Source organism: Macrotis lagotis, chromosome X (assembly GCF_037893015.1).
Source record: "Macrotis lagotis isolate mMagLag1 chromosome X, bilby.v1.9.chrom.fasta, whole genome shotgun sequence".
Lineage (NCBI taxonomy): Eukaryota > Metazoa > Chordata > Mammalia > Peramelemorphia > Peramelidae > Macrotis > Macrotis lagotis.
In genome coordinates, this window is record NC_133666.1 from 106,385,900 (window position 1) to 106,404,265 (window position 18,366).

An 18,366-nucleotide genomic window follows, 5' to 3' on the forward strand; every position below is an offset into this window, starting at 1 on the left:
TATGTTACTTGACCATTCAAAGAACTTTTATATCAGGTCCTCACCATAACTCTATAAGGTTGGCAAGAACTTAATCTATCTTTATATCCCCATTGGACCTTTGCTACTCCAGGACATGGAGGTGACCCCAAGTGCAATCAAAAGAGGAATGATCAACATAAATAGGTGGTGTCACATTGAATCTACAAACTGTCGACCCTATTACCTTTTGTTGTCAGACAAAATGCACCTATTAAGTGCCAGACATCTGCCCTATATTGTGATAAACCCTAGGAATGACAGAGAAGGACCAAAAAAGAGCCTATTCTGAAGAGGAGAAACCATGAAATAACTGTATATAAACAAGATATAAACAAGGTAAATTAGAGATAACCTCAGAGGAAAGGCATTAAAATTAAGGAGGACTGAGAAAGGTTTCTTGGAGTAGGTGTAACTTTAACTTAGTCTTGAAAGAAGTTCATAGCCATTTATTTAACATTTATTAAATGTTATGATCCAGGTACTGTGATCTATTATGATCTAGGTACTGTGCTAAGTACTGGATATAAAATAAGAAAAAGAGACAATCCTTGTCCTCAAGGAGCATATTATTTAATAATACACAAATACACAAAATACAAAAGGGAATTAAAAGAGAAAGGGGAGGGGGAGGGAGAGAGGAAATGTATTTTCATGTATTTCATGAGGCATAAGCCAGATGATCTTCAGAATCTTCCTAAGAAAATGCAAATGGAAGTGACTCAGTTTTCTATTATATTGTTTAGATTTCACATAGAACAATGAGCGTAATACAACTTAATAACTCTATAGACTTTCAGTTTAGTAGTCAATCTAATAACTCTTCTCTCCTACACTTTCCTTTGGAACTACCCAAATTCTTAGCTAGATCTGGCAGTATATGAGTCAACCACATAATCAATGTGTACATCCCTGGAAAGTGTATTGCCAAGGTAAATGAGCAAATCTATTGTATTCAAAACTTCTCCATTTTTGTCTTGGCTTGTAATCTTTACATAAATAATTTGTCATCAGTGCAGTAGGTACGGTTGATGCTATTTTCATCCTTGTTGAAAGTGTCTGTCAACATTGCTTAAAACATCATGCTAAAAAAGCATGGGAGCAGGCAGGCAAACTTGCTTCATTTCATTCTCTTGGTTATTGTGAAAGTACAAGACTATTATCCATTATCCAGAAACCATGCAAGCATACCATCATGGAACAGACATACAATAGATAAACTTTTCCAGGCAATTAAATTTTGCCATGATTTTCTGCAAACCCTCATGGCTGACAGTTTCAAGGGTCTTGGTCAGACTGATGAATGTTGTGTACAGAATTCTTTTCTGCTCCTGGCATTTCTCCTGGAATTATTGAGCAGCAAATACCATCTCAATCATTCCTCCCCTTTCAGAAATCACACTGGCTTTTATGTAGATGACGATTTTCCAGCTGAAGAATCAGCCTATTAAGGAGAACTCTGGTCAAGAATCTTGCCAGCAATGGCTATGAAAGGCATCTTCCTGGGATTAACACAGGACCTTTATATAGATGGACAGTAAAGGTATCCTTGAACTCCTGGAGGATAGCCTCCTCTTGTCATATAAACTGGACAATCAGTTTTTGTATGAGAAGTGGACATTCTGCCTTGTAGCTGGAGTAGAATCAGCACCAGACACTGTGACATGAGAGGAGCCTAAACGCATTCAAAATCTCTTCAAGTGATCTGCTGAAATAGTTTATGGGGATGTGCCTGCTGTTCATGCTATAACTTCTTTGGAACCACAGGTGAGACTTCAGGAATCAGGTAGACACCAAAAATGGAAACCAGTCTTGAAAAGCCCTTACATCAGATAAACTAGTCTTCTTTGAAGTTGTTATATTTAATAACCTTGTGAAGAAGAGTTTTACAGATGCAGAACCAGAGACCAAAAGAGAGGCAGAAATGATTTAGTTATATTGCTAGTGTCCTAGGAAAAACTTGAACTTGGCTCTTCCTGACTCAAAGTTCTGAGTCTCTATTTATAAAATAAACCAATTCAACTAGATGACTCCTACTGTTCTTTAGCTCCTAAAATTATGATCCTAAGATCCTATAGAAATTGAGTATGAAAAGGGTGGGGTTTTTTATTCTGCAATTTAGCAAGGTATATTAGTATACTCTTTGTATCCAAAGGTGTGTGGTGAGAAAAAATGAGATCTTCTCTGTCTTTGATTGCATTTGAGGTTTTTTTGTCCTTGGTTCACTTTCAGATGAAGATGGGTTGGGAATGGACCTGTGACTTCCCTCATAAGAGCAATTCTCAATGAGAAAACTTCTTTCATTCATGCTGATCAATATTTTCTCTGTTAAGTTCTAGTCTGACTTCTTTAAGGGGGTACTGAAAAATGAAGAGATTTGTCCAAGGTTACAGAGCCAATGTATGTTACAAGTAGGATTGAACCCAAGTCTTACTGACTCTATTCATTATGCCAAACTTCCTCCTATGGTCGAAGATGATAATGTACTTTGGAGATATAGAAAGAAATAATATTCTTAATAAAGTTTAAAATAAGCACATACACAGAGCAATTTTACACAATCACCTAAAATCTAACTCTATTTGCAAAACAACCTTTGGGGCTATTGACCCTACTGGATTCCACAAAATGAAATTTGGAAAATCCCAGATAAGGCAGTCTTGTATATACCTTCCAGTGCTAGGCATATAGTAGTTTTCCTTTTGATTAATATTTCCCAAACTGATATGGGGCTATTTAGAAGAATTCCAGGAATAGTTCTAAAGGTATCATGAAAACTGCAACTTGTCAGTTTCTCTATGGAATTGTTCTCATCAGATTCATGTGGATGAGTTCTCATCTTGGCTATTGCTGAACTATCTGCAAAATCTGATGTAAATTCAATCCCCAGACTCTTGGATGGTTCACGTGATTTACCTTTAGAAATTTGCAAAAATCACAGCTGTTCATCTCCATCATCTAAATAAAAATAACAAATGCCAAGGCAGGTAGAATGACAGGTTAGTATTTTGTGGAAAGGGGTACTACTCTATTCATAAGACCTGTCATGATTTTAGTCTGTAGCTGTGCAACAGATGATTTTTTTTCACCTACGTACAATGGGAGCAATAAAATCAAAATTTGTCTTTCCTCCTTGAAGCTCCTTTGCTTCATCTACATCTTCTTCCCTCTGTTTTGTTCTGTCCCTCATCCTGCCTTTCCTTTGTAAGTTTCGAACTCTATCAGAATATTTCAGTCTGTGTACTTGTGGGACTTGGGTTTTTTTTTTCTTTCTACTCCAAAGGAACATTTAACTGCCAATTTTTGAAGGCTACAAAATAGCATTAGTCATCTTATTAAATGACTCTTTGTCATAAATAACCATGCCATCTGGGGATAGAGAAATAATGTTTCACATACAATAATATTTTTCAAATGTATACAGATATCATTTTGTTTAGTGCCAATTTGTTTCATTATAAAAATTCACAGGAACTTTTTGTCATAATCTCTTTTCTCAATCAATGTATCTTAATATAATAGCTATTATCATGTGGTGATCTATGATTTTTTTTACCTTAATAAAGGTTCTCCTGTTGGAATGATCCAGTCTAGTGATCATGAAGTGATTTTTATCTCCTATAAACTTTTAATTATAAATCGTTAAAGTCTATAATGATCCTTAGTCCAATCTTTGCTAGCTTTGTGATTCATGGAGTTGTGTTTGATTTTCTTTAAGCCAAACTTTATTTAAAATTAAATTAATTTCAATATAAGCCTTCATTACTGGACTTATTTGCAAGATACTGGGTATACAAGGACAAAACAAAAACAGTCTTTGCTCTCAAATTACATTCTACTATTAATAATGATGGGAGTGAGGGCCGGTAGGTGATGCAGTGGATGGAGCACCGGCCCTGGAGTCAGGAGGACCTGAGCTCAAATATGACCTCAGACACTTAATAATTGCCTGTGTGACCTTGGGCAAATCACTTAATGCAATTGCCTTAAATAAATTTCAAAAATGATGGGGGTGGTAATAGGAAATGATATTCAGAGATATAATAATAATAATAATAATAATAATAATAATAATAATAATAACAATAATAACAGCAGCTAACATTTAAATAGCACATTTTATATTTATAAATCATTATGTATGTAATTTCTAAGTACATTACAAATATTATCTCATTTTTAAAAGGTTTTTGCAAGGCAGTGGGGTTAAGTGACTTGCCCACTGTGCCACCTAGCTGCCTCTAAATATTATCTCATTTGATTCTCACCACAATCCTGGAAGGAAGGTGCTAATTTTATACTCATTTTATAGATGGAAAATCTAAAGCAAACAGAGAATAAATGACTTTCCCAAGGATCCTTGAATTCAGGTCTTTCTCACCTCAGACTCAGGATTTTTATTCACTGTGCCATCTAGTTACCTCTAATTAAATCTAAGATAATCTGGGAAGGGAGAACAAATTCTAGAGGTAATCACCAAAGACTTTCCCTAGGAGGGTCATCTAAAGTGAGTCTTGAAGGAAGCTAAAAACTTAAAGACAGAGAAAAGAGAACATTTCATACACATAAGAGAGATTTGCAAAAGGCCATGAGACACTAGGTGGAATGTTGTGTTTGGGAACAACAAATGGATCCATTTGATTGGAAAATAAAGAGCATCAAGGGAAAGAAATGAAGGATATCTGAAAAGAGAGATTGTAGCCAACCTATAAATGCCAGTTTTAAATGTCAAAATGAGTTTGGTTTCTTGAGGCAATAGGCGCCACTAAAGATTCTGGAGCAGGAGACTTGGGTCTCATGTCTGCTTTATTATTCCTATTTATAAAATAAGTATTATAGTATATTAATGCAAATACACAAGTTTACATGCTAAGTGTATAGAGCCAAAAAGCAAAAAGGTTACAAGGTCTGAGGGAGAAGGTTATTAGCGACCAGAGTAGATTAGGGAAGACGGATTTGAACTCAGGTACTCCTGAGTCCAGGGCTGGTGTTCTATCCACTATGAAGGGAAAACATTTTTGAGGAAGTATTTAGTTGTATTAAGAGACAGGTAAGAATTTTGTCTTGTCTCCTTTCAAAGAAGGAGATGAAAAATATTCTAAGAATATGGAATATTAGGAGCAAAGTCACATGGTTAGGGAATGATCAGAAGTAGTTCAGGTTGGCTGGATTGCAGAGCACATGAAAAAAGTAGGTTAATGCCAGATTGTGAAGGGCATTCCTTGCTTGGCCAAATGATTTATACTTTGCTTAGTAGATGATAAGTTGAAAAGTTTTTATTAGAGGAGAGACACTGCCAATTCTATATCTTATGAAAATTAATGAAATGAGGGGGGGATACGGGGAAATAAAATGAAAGGAATAAGGATGGAAGACTGTGCAGGATGATGAGGTCCTCCTTTAATGGGGCAATGATAGGAGAATTACAGTTCAGAAGACCTGAGAGATGTTGGAGCAACTGAACTATGAGATCTTTTTTTTGTCCTTTTAAAAATAGTAGTGTAGGGACAGCTAGGTGGAGTAGTGGATAAAGCACCGGCCCTGGAGTCAGGAGTACCTGGGTTCAAATCCATTCTCAGACACTTAATAATTACCTAGCTGTGTGGCCTTGGGCAAGCCACTTAACCCCATTTGCCTTGCAAAAACCTAAAAAAAAATAGTAGTGTAACATTGGGCATGGATCCAGTAGCAAGAGTTCCAAAATTTAAAAGATGAGATTCCCTGAAGTAGGAAGTTCTGCCTTCATTTCCCTCTCTGGAATTGATGTTGCTTTTAGATGATTATTGAAGTAACATTTTTGAATCAAGTAGTCCACAAGGGGGCTCCACAGTACCCTGAAACAGACAAATCACTTGAGAAATTTTTGGGGGGAAATGAATATCAAAATTATAACTCAAATTAAATTTACTAGTGAAAACTCTAAATTTGTTCTATTTCAACTGAATGAAATTGTTCATTAGCTCACCTAAGTAGATTTTTTCTTATATAGAATAGATAATATGGACACAATAGATAACTGGCCTCATAGACAAGAATACCTGGATTCAAATTCTGCTTCTGAGATGTACTGTTTATGGGATACTATAAAAAAGTCACTATCACTCAGGACAACTTTCTAAGAACTATAAGTTTCACGGAAGGTGCTGATTTGCTTTGGAACAGGAAGTTTCTTCATTCATAAATTACTTATAACAATTAAATCACTGGTTTATTTCTTGTCCTAAATCATATGCCTCCAATAAAGATCTACTACAATGCTTTATTGTGGCATAGAGGTGACCTGGGTTCTCAAAGGCTTTGTTAGTGGAATGCAAGTTTGGATCAGGTAGCAAAGCTTAAAGTATGGTTTCTGTCCAAGACCTGGTCCTGATAAATTCAGAAAGGTTAGTCTCCAAGACAGAGTCCCTTAGAGGCTCAATATTTTTAGCCACAGCCATTCTCAGAGGCACAGTTAGCAAAGGAATCTTTATTCCTATGAAATCATATTTTGAGTAATATCTGACAATGAATAAATGGCAAGAATACTAAATGCTTTAGAAGATGATCTTTGGCAGTTGCTATGGTGGGAAAAAATTATCATCTGCAGACCAATTCCTTACATTTGACTAGGTTGATTTTTATATAGCAAACATAGAGCCTGTTAGATAAGTACTCAATGACTTTTCATCTAGAATGGACCTGCTAGAACCTGTCTTCTGCTTGCATGGCAAGATGCCAAGATAATTCAAAGTCTTTACATCTTCATAAGGCATTAGGTATAGGACTTGTATGAAATAGAATTATAGTCATGGATTTTACATAGGAAGGAAATTCAGAGGACAAGAGTTCTAGTCCAGAGATTCTTAAGTTGGAATCTGTGAATTTGTTTTTAAAGAATATTTGAGAAGTATATTTCAGTATAATTAGTTTCCTTTGTAATCTTATATATTTCTACATTTAAAAACATGAGAGAAGATCCATTTATGTGCTTCACCAGATTATCCTCAAGGAATACATAATGTACAAAAATAGATAAGAAATCTTTATCTAGTCTCTTTGCATTGATGAAGAAATTGACACCAAGGGAGGATAAGTGATTTATCCAGGGTCATACAAATACTGAATTTCAGAATTGGAATTTAAATTCAAGGACACAGATTCTGGAGCCAATGCTCTTTTCAGCATATCACCACTCATATATCCCGTGAAAGATGTCAGCTTGAACAGAGAAAACAAAATAAAAAACAGTACTGAATCCTCTGAGCTTAGGCTTTCTTAGCAGCAAAGATGAGTCTGCTATGAATTGATGATATTTTATATTTTGACATTGCTCATTTCCCAGAATATACCTGTATTACAATTTAATAGCAAGATTCTGGTAGCAGGCTAGCATATACATCTGATCTCATCTGTAAGTGGACTATAAAACAGTAAAATGGAAGGAAAATAAGGGTGGGGGGGAGACATCCTAGAAGTTTTATTTTATTTTTTGAATCAATTGTGGAAAGTGGAGTTTAGAGAAAAACATTTTTTAGTAACATTTAGATCATTCTATTTTATCATTTAACCAGTAGTCTGTGTGATAAAAGAAAAAATATTCAGATGGAATAAAATATTTCATGTGATTCTTGGCGGAGTGTCTTAATGATTAATATGCATCACTTCAATCAAATATTGACTAAACTACCTTTCAGAAATGTGGTTTACTGCCTTTAGCAGCTCCCTTGTCCCTTTACCCAAGGTAATTCATTCAAACTATGATCATTAAAGCCTTCAAAGAATGTTGTTCCTCATCCTTTCACATGCAGCATTGTCAACCCTGTACTCTACTATTTCCAGGCAAAGAAGTAATCTGAAAATATAGTACATATGTGTGTGTGTGTGTATACATATATTTATATATATATATATATATATATATGTGGGATACTATAAAAAAGTCACTATCACTCAGGACAACTTTCTAAGAACTATAAGTTTCACGGAAGTTGCTGATTTGCTTTGGAACAGGAAGTTTCTTCATTCATAAATTACTTATAACAATTAAATCACTGGTTTATTTCTTGTCCTAAATCATATGCCTCCAATAAAGATCTACTACAATGCTTTATTGTGGCATAGAGGTGACCTGGGTTCTCAAAGGCTTTGTTAGTGGAATGCAAGTTTGGATCAATGCTATATATATACATATAGGCCCCTTTTCAGAATAGTGACTTTAAAAAATAATAATGGGAAGAAATGTTAAATTTCAGTTAGAGGTTAGTGAAATAATGATATTTTTTTTCATCCAGATTTACACTCCCTGAAAATTATGGAACGTCAATGAATTCTTTGGGGATCTGTGGACCTCAAGTTAAGGACCCCCTGTGTTTAGCTAAAGTCTCAATCAATACATGAGAAGAGAGTGAAATGAGCTTAGTGTGAACAATCAGAAGAGTCAGCTGGATTTGGAACAGTTTATTTCCTTTCTCCTAAATGTAACATCTAGATGGGATAGAATTGGACTCAGTCAAGAAGACTCGAGTTTGACTCTCTATACCTCCAGTGTCATTTAGTGAGTTAGTAAACATTTATTGATGCCTACTATGTACTTAGGTAATGTGTGGTGCAAAGGCAAAAGCAAACAATGCTTGTTGGCAGAGGACTAATAGTCTAATGGAGGAGACAAAGTTCAAGTAGCTATGTATAAACAAGATAAAGATAGGATAAACTAAAATAATCAGTAGAGGGAAGATACTAGTGCTTAAGAGGGATAGGGAGAGGCAGCTAGGTGGTGCAGTGGTTGGAGCAATGGTCCTGGAGTCCGGAGGATCTGAATTCAAATCTAATCTCAGACACTTAATAATTGCCTAGCTATGTGACCTTGGGTAAGTAAGTCACTTAACCCCATTGCCTTAAATAAAAATTTAAAAAATTTCTAACAAAAAGAGGATTAGGAAAGGTGAGGATCTTAACTGGCATTTGAAGGAAGCCAGGAGACAGAGATGAGGAGGAAAAGTTTAGTCAGGGAAGATATCTGAAGGTAGGAGATGCAGAGTCTAGTTTTTAGGAAAAGCAAGGAGGACATTGTAACTGTATTGCAGAATATATGGAGAAGTATAAGGTGTAAGAAGACTAAAAAAGTGAGAAAGGAGTGTGTAGAGTAGGTTATATAAGGCTTTTTTTTTTTTAGTTTTTGCAAGGCAATGGAGTTAAGTGGCTTGCCCAAGGCCACACAGCTAGGTAATTATTAAGTGTCTGAGGCTGGATTTGAACTCAGGTACTCCTGACTCCAAGGCCGATGCTCTATCCACTACACCACTTAGCCACCCCTATATAAGGCTTTGAATGTCAAAAAAGAATTGCGGTCCACTGGAATTTATTGAGTAGTGATGAAATGGTGAGGCTTATTTTTAAGGAAGATTAATTGGATTGTTGAGGGGAGTATGGACTGAAGCAAGGAGAGACCCAGAACATGTAGATATACCACCAGACTATTGTAATAGTTAAGACACAAGGCGATAAAAGACTAAGCTAAGCTAGTGGAAGTGTTTGAGGGAAGAAGGAACAAATGTAAGAACTGGTGACTGGGAATAGACAAGATAACTAAAGGAGATAAAAGCATAGTATTTGACCAGAATGTACATTGCCATTGACAAGCTCTAAAGTGAGTGCTGAAGTCAAGGTAAGTAAAGAAAGTAGGATATGAAGCTAATTTTTTTCACTTTGATTGATTAAAATCAATTCTCGACCATCTATTAAAAGAAGCAGGCTATGATTTATGTAAACCCAAAATGTTTTTATTTAATTTTAGAATGTACTATATGATTGGAGTGGGGGGAAGACTAGCTGTTAAATGCCCCAATTGTTTCCTAGGCAGATAATTAAAATTATAATAAACAACTCGCATTTAATAATGAAAAATGAAATGAGTAGAAACAAGAGAACACTGTCTATAGTAACAGCAATATTGTTTGAAAAACAACTGTAAATAACTTATTTTAATTATTAATACATACTCAAATAAACTGTGAAGAACCTATAAAGATGCTATCTCCCTCCAGAGAAAGAACTGAACAATTAAAGTATGTATAGTATGATTTACATTTATTCATATATGTATACACATACATATCCATCAAAAGGTGGCTTTCTGTAGTTTTTATGGGGAATAAGAAAACAATGCAGAAGGAAACTCAGAAAAGCAAAGTACTTTTGAAAATGACATGTAGTATTAATTATGTAGTTTTTTAAGTTTTAAAAATAACTGTAATAACAATAATAACTAATGGTGGTGAGGACAATGTAAGAAACAGGTATCTTAGAATCACGATTGGTATCAGGGCAAATCTACTCTGGGATTAAATATTTTTTCCTAAATAAAATTATTTTGGTGCTGCCAGATTGCCCAGTGGGTAGAGCACTGGCCCTGGAGTCAGGAGAACCTGAGTTCAGATCCAGCCTCAGACGCTTAATAATTACCTGTGTGATCTTGGGCAAGTCACTTAACTCCATTGCCTTGCAAAAACAAATAAATAAAATTATTTTACTAAGTGCCATCTTCTCCATGATCCCCATGGTAAATGAGTACCTTCTTCATCAGAGTTTATATAGCACCTTTGTTGGTAACTATTGTATTCCCCATTAACAATTTGTATTATAGTTATATATATTTTAAAGTTTTAGTCTATTATACAGAAACTTACTTTAGGGTAGGGAGCCTATTATATTTAAAATATCTCTTTGATTTTACACTGATCTAATACATAGGAGGTGGTTAATAAATGTTAATTTCAGCTCCTTTGGTTAGCCTATTCAGAATTTATTTGCTAAAGGTTAAAAGATAAAAGAATTGAAGAGTTATGAAGAGCTACCCATCAAATTTGAATTTCTTTAAAAACATTAATACTTTTATTTTTTATATTTCCATCATTTCTGAAAATAGTTTATCAACATATATACACTTATTTTTCATTTCAAAGAACAATGATAATCATCTTGAAGTCTATAGGTCAAATTAATAGTGAGATGTGGCAAGAACAGGATTTTTCTAATTATTATTTGAAAATCCAATGGAAAGAAAAACTGTTCAGGAAAACTTCCTAGAAATTAGAAGTATCTCAAAGTAGTGAGCTCCCTATCACCAAAATTCTCCAATAGACTTGATGCTCATCTGTCAGAGATGTTATTGAAGGGAATTACATTAAAATAGGGAATTCTGTTTCAGGTATCACTTGGATTGTATGATCTATGAGACCTTTCCAACTCTGGATTCTGTTAACTCAGATCATACTTCTTTATGGTTCCCTTGAAGTTGGAATATTTATTGACTTCTTATTATAACTTGATTTCCTTCACTTTTGCTCCAATCTCTCCCTCCTCTTCCTCCTTCTCTGTCTCCCCCTCTTTCCTTTCCACCTTTTGATTAATGAGAGTTCTTCCTATCTAGCCCAGATGAGACCTTACCATGTATTTCACCAGCAAGCATACCTTTCTACATTTCCACTTCCCTTAACCTCTAGGACTAGAAATAGTAATAAATGAACTCAAAATTCTTAGAAAGGATGATGCATTCAATTGCCTTAGACATACATGTGACTTCCTAGGTTAAAGCACTTCTTCCTCACCATCATTTATATTGCCTTCCCTTACAGGGAGTTCTTTATCCAAGATCTATGAATTTGTTGCTAAAAACACAAAATTCATAACTGATTTCAGTAGAATTGGTTTCCTTTTAATTCTGTGGCCTTTATTGCTATGTTTAATACCAGTTTTCTGAGGAGTACGTATATTTCATTAAAAGGGGCTAAGACATATAAAAGCGAAATACCCCTGACCCAATAATATGTAAAGAAGGGAACCTAGAATTTGTATCCCTAGTGCTTAACACAGGGCTTGGAAAATAGTTGAGTGCCAAATAAATTCATTTATTCTTCCATTTATTCATTCAGTCATTCATTTATTTGCCCTACAATCATTCATAGTTCCTGAAGTCTATCTCCTGTCTTGTGATTCTAATTCCTCAATGGAAACCTAAACCTCTCCTAGAAAAGGCATACTGTTGCAAGGCCCCAGTGAAATGTCCTGCCTGCCTTTCTCATCTACATCTGCACTGATAAGAATAGATTCTGCAAGAGCCAAGGGAATGATTTACCATTAGCATGTTCAACGGGAGAACTAGTCTTTTTTGCTACCCTAGCTGGGTTCTGGAAAGTTCCATGGCTTAAGGCCAGCTGTGTCTATCAGCACTCAGACTGCATGCTCTTAAAACCTTTGTGCTGCAAAATACTCAGGGCCAAGGGCTTTCTTGGTGTCTGACAAATGTTATTATGAATGCAACTGCAATAGTAAATGGGATTTGAACACAATTACTGTACTGTTGCACACTTTCCCCTCCCCACCCCTAAATTCATGCTCCTGGTTTTACATTTGGTGCAATAATTCTGGGTAGTCAAGTGAGAAAACACAGCTTTAATGTAGTTCTTATATAACTTCACAGTCCAGTCTCTGTTTACATAGCTCTAGGGATAAGTTTACAAGTGGACACTATTATGGATACATGCTATGGTTTAAGCACAGTATCTATGAATGTATGTATGTATGCATGTATGTTAGTATTTTGTAAATCTAGCTTTTTAAATTCCTGTTTCCCAAGATTTGCCCTGAATTAAGATCAAAGCAGAAAAGACACATCCTGTGGGAGATAATGTCTTTCTGTTTTGTTCTTGGAATACATAAAAGAAAAAAATTTCTATTTGGAACGTGACAGATTTCAAAATGTTAAGAGAAAATGTTTTTCATGTTTGTGGAACTGTATGTGCATGGAAAACCCCTTATGAATTGCAAGCTTTTTTTAAATTGTATTTTGAATTTTACAATTACCCTCCATCTTGCTTCCCTCTCCACCCCCATCCCCACAGAAGGCAATCTGATAGTACTTACATTGTTTTCATGCTAAACATTGATCAAAATTCAATGTGTTGGGGTGGCTAGGTGGCACAGTGGATAAAGCACCGGCCCTGGAATCAGGAGTACCTGGGTTCAAATCCGGTCTCAGACACTTAATAATTCCCTAGCTATGTGGCCTTGGGCAAGCCACTTAACCCCATTTGCCTTGCAAAAAAACTAAAAAAAAAAATTGAATGTGTTGAGAGAAAAATAATATCCTTAAGGAAAAAATAAAATATGAGATAGCAAAATTACATCATGAGATACCTGTTTTAAAAAAAATTAAAGATAATAGTCCTTGATCTTTGTTTAAACTCCACAATACTTTCTTTGGATATAGATGATATTCTCCATCATGGCTACCCTAACATTTTCCCTGATTGTTGCACTGGTGAAATGAGCAAGTTCAATAAGATTGATCATCAACTCCATGTTGTTGTTAGGGTGTACAATGTTCTTTTGGTTCTGCTCATCTCACTCAGCATCAGTTCATGCAAATCCTTCCAGGCTTCTCTGAATTCCCATCCCTCATGGTTTCTAATAGAATAACAGTATTCCATAATCTACCATAATAAAATTTGTTCAGCCATTCCCCAATTGATGGACATTTACTCAATTTCCAATTCTTTGCCACCACAAACAGGGCTGCTATAAATATTTTTGTACAAGTGATGTTTTCACCCTTTTTCATGATCTTTTCAGGGTATAGACCCAGTAGTGGTATTGCTGGAACAAAGGGTATGCACATTTTTATTGCCCTTTGGGCATAATTCCAAATTGCTCTCCAGAAAGGTTGGATGAGTTCACAGCTCCACCAAAAAGGCATTAGTGTCCCAGATTTCCCACATCCCATCCAGCATTGCTCATTGTCTTTTCTGGTCATATTGGCCAGTCTGAAAGGTGCAAGGTGGTACCTCAGAGATGGTTTAATTTGCATTTATCTAATCAGTAATGATTTAGAGAATTGAAAGCTTTTAAAGAGAAAATAAATATTTAATATAAATATTAAATATCATGTTTACAAATTTTAATATGATTCTTTTTTCTTAGCTTTGTTGAACTTACATAACAATGTTAGAATAAATTTTTAATTGTAAAGAGTAAAATTTTAATTGAGTTGGATGATTCTGATAATTAAGTATATAAGTGGTACTACTTCAGTTTGAAGAGTATGTTTAATTATTATTATTATATGTATATAATTATATTAATTATTATACACTATTATTAAATAGCTGACATTTGCATACTTTTTTCAATTCAGTTCAACAAATATAAGCACCTGCTGCATGTACAATGTCGTAGTCAATTCTAGGAATTAGGAATTAATAATTTCTGCCCTCAAATAACTTACATTCTCCTAGAAAGGAGTGGGATATAGCATGCACACTAGATATAGTATAGGGATATAGTATGCCAACTAGAAGGAAACCTAAACCTTTCCTGAAAAAGACATAATGTTGCAAGGCCCCAGTGAAATGTTGTCTCCCTTTCTCATCTATATCTGTACTGATAAGAGAGGCACTAAACAATTTGCAGATAACAACTGGGGTGAGAGGAATGGGGTAAAATTAAATATTAATTTAGTATTTTATATTTGATTCCATTCTGTAATTGATTTTATTCTTTAACTGGCTGAATGATGTTTCATTGTTTTTAAGTCCAAACATTCATGATTTAGAATTTAGTTTCCCCTCTGTGTTAGTGTAAAATTTAGTTGTTCCATAAGTCACCTTAATTCAAAGAAGTATATCATCTCTAACACCTTCCTGCTCATGTACAGTTAAATTAAGGGTTCTCTATTATCTCACTAACAAGTCTTGCATGATGCAGGTGGGCACCAAGAAGCCCATTATTTGTGCAATATTGCTTGTCCTCTGAGAAAATCTGGTCATTATGCTGTGGCACTAACTAGTCATACAGGTGTATATCACCAATGAGCTTTCCTACCAACAAGATAGAAGGAAGGGTTACTGTAGGTATTTTGGTTGACTGAGGAGCCAAGAGAAGCAATTTTATTCTTTGCTAATTGCTATCCTTACCAATAACTTGAATGTGTTTAGAACTTTGTGCTTCAATTTTAATCTTGACAGGTGTCAGATTGCCATATGACTTATGTTCATTTAATGCAATAGGAAGCAATTGAGTTGTGCTTTGAAGGTAGCTAGGGATTCTATGAGATGAATGGGAGTGAGAACGGCATTCCAGACATGGAATGCAAAAATTTGAATTAAATGGCCCATCTAGCTCCAGAGAGTGTTTGAAGAGGAGTGACAGGAATCAAAACAGGTCATCGAGCCCTTAATAATTTATACATGTTGGTTATTGACTTAATTCCTTCTCATCACCTCTTCCTGCCTTCTTTTTGGAGGAGACTGTCTTGGGGGCAATGTGAGATAGGCAATACCACTATTATTATTATTATTATTATTATTATTATTATTATTATTATTATTATTATTCCCATTTTAAAAAGAGGAAACTAATCCTCATTCAAAGAGATAGAATTACTTAAGGTCAGAGAACTAATAAAGGAACATGTACTCTAATTGTACCTATTAGGAGGAGCAGAGAGAAGCTTAGGGAAATGTGCTTGAAAGGATTTTTTGTAGAGGGGTATTTAAAATCATGAGCAAGCAAGACAAAATCAAGAATAAGCAGATAAGTTGTAGACTGATTAAGGCTTTCATTTCTGAAATGAAAGCAGAATAAAAATCAGTGCTAAGCAGTAATAAGGCAGCCCAACAAGAATTTATTGGATGCTTACTTTGTGCTAGGTTCTGTACTAAACACTGGAGTTGCAAAGAAAAGCAAAGATAGTTCCTGCCATCAAGGAGCTTACAATCAAATGGAGGAGACAGTATGCAAACAACTGCAAATAAACAAGATTTATAAAGTATAAATTGGAGAAAGTCAATAGAGAGGAGTATTAGACTTAAGAGAGATTAGTCAATACTTCTTGCAGAAGGTGAGATTGAAGCTGATGTTTAAAGTAAGCCATACAATCAAGATGGGTCCCTGAATCACAGGAGTTCAAGAGGTAGAATTCAGAGTCCATCTAGCACAATCTAGACCTGACCCAGAATGTCTTTTCCAACACTGCTATGAAGTAGTCTCTCTTTGAAGATGTTCAGTGAAAATCATAGATCCTCCTTGGTGTCCTATTCCACCTTTGAAAAGTCCTAATTATTAGGAAGTATTTCTTTATATCCAGTCTAAATCTATTCTAACAGAGGGTTATCATAATGAAAAAGTCTAGAGTAGAGGTGCTAAGATTTGAAACCACAGTATATTAATCCACATAAAGAATTAACTTGATTTGTTGTGCTTATTTTTATCTGTGGTCACATTCACCTGTCATTTGGTTGATTCAACACACAGGAAATGACTTATGTTGGACTTAAAGGTCACGCCTTTTGGGACAGGAAAGACTAATATGTAGAATGCCATCCATGTGCAATGAGTACTATCTTAACCACTCCTTGTGTTGCAGGGCACAGGAAATGACTTACGTTAGATTTAAAAGTCACATCCTTTGGGACAGGAAAGACTAATATGTAGAACACACCCATGCACAATGAATACTGTCTTAGCCACTCCTTGGAGGGCTGTCCCTATGGCATACATATCAGTGAATACCTGGAATCAGGTGCTAAACCACTCCCCAAGTGCCATCCTTGTTCAATCCACTATGGAAATGCTTTTAATCAAGGTCTCCCAAAAGAGAGGTTCTTTTCTTTCCTTTTGTCTTTGCAAGTTTTTTCTCTTTCTAAGCTAGCATCATGTCCTCCTAGCCTAGGCTGCTGGAGAAGTATGGCTGTGCTCCATATGACTAGACCCCCTAGAGTCTAAGTCAGACAGCTCTATGGCTGCTTTCCATTCTCCCTTCCCTCTGGCATTCTCACCTAGAACTTTGTTATTCACCTCCCTTAAGTTGCTTATAAGTCACTCTCCAGGGAAAAAAAAGTTCAATCTGTGAATTTTGCAGACTTGTGAAATAAAAATCCTGAATTTTTCTACCTCTAGGGCTAGTGCAATTTTTTCACTAAAAGAGCTCTCATCTTTAAGATGGTAACACTAATTTCTCCCACAGCATTGTGACTAACTTTATCCTCTAGTTTCTTTTGAAGCCCCTCCAGGTGGGAAACTCCTAGTACTGCTGCCCATCTTTCTCTATGGAAGAAAATCAAGTCTACATGCTACCAGACAAAAAGGGCCAAAATAATGAACATAAGACATCTGGCTTCAAATTGACTCCTCTTTTCATTATGCAAGGTAGCTTTCTCACTAGAAATTTAGCCTTTCTCTTTTGTGAAAAACAAAAAAGATGGCATAAGAGAAAAGAGTACTTTCTCATGTGTCTTATCAAAGAAAGGGGAGCTAGGTGACACAGTAGATAGAGTACTGGACCTGGAGTCAGGAGGACCTGAGTTCAAATCTAGCCCCAGACACTTAATAGACCCTCTCCTCAGCAACTTTTAAATGTATGAGGCTATAAGGAAAATACCATTCTAAACATTTTGTAAGGATAGTATTGTTCATTCTCTATCTAGAAATAGAAACAAATTATAATTTATATTTTAAAAAGTCTGTGAAGTTTTTCCTTAATCACCACAGTTTGATGGCTATTTTGTTCCAAGAGAAAACATGACTGTGTGACCTTGGGCAAGTCACTGAACCCCATTGCCTTGCAAAAAAAGAAAAGAAAATAGATGACTGGATGAGAAAAAAAATAACTGCAGTTATTTTAAAAAATAATAAATTAGAAGAAAATGATATCTTTTATCCCCCTAGATATATATTATTAAATAAGAAAGTCAGGTTAGTTGACCTCTGGGTGCAAGTAGGCAGCAGTTATCACTAATACATTAAGGGAATATCAGTCCCTCTTTGACAGATTTGAAAGTCTAGTCCTGAAATTTCTAGATAATATTCTCTTTAGCTGTTAGAAAGGGAAAAGTATGCTTTAAGGTAATCAACTGCTGTTGGTCTATCACTTTCCTTTGACTTCCTTCCAAACTTGAGCATAAAATAAGCTTTAGTAAATAGTAACCTCCTGTGAAACTCTTTGGTTACTTTACAAATGTATATTGTTTAATTTTGTTTTTAAGTTGTTCATCACTATAGATAATCATCACCTTTTAAATGTATGAGCCTGTAAGGAAAATACCATTCTAAACATTTTGTAAGGATAACATTGCTCATTCTTTATCTAGAAATAGAAAAAATTATAATTTACATTTTTAAAAGTCTGTGCAGTTTTTCCTTAATCACCACAGATTGATGGCTATTTTGTTCCAAGAGAAGACATGACTTAGCATATAACAGTTATATTAGCTTTGTAGAAACACTCCCCACTTGTAATTCATGAATAGGGAAATCAGAAAAAGAACAAACTTTGTTTTGCATCCCCACCCCCATTTGCCAAATGAAACCTATCCT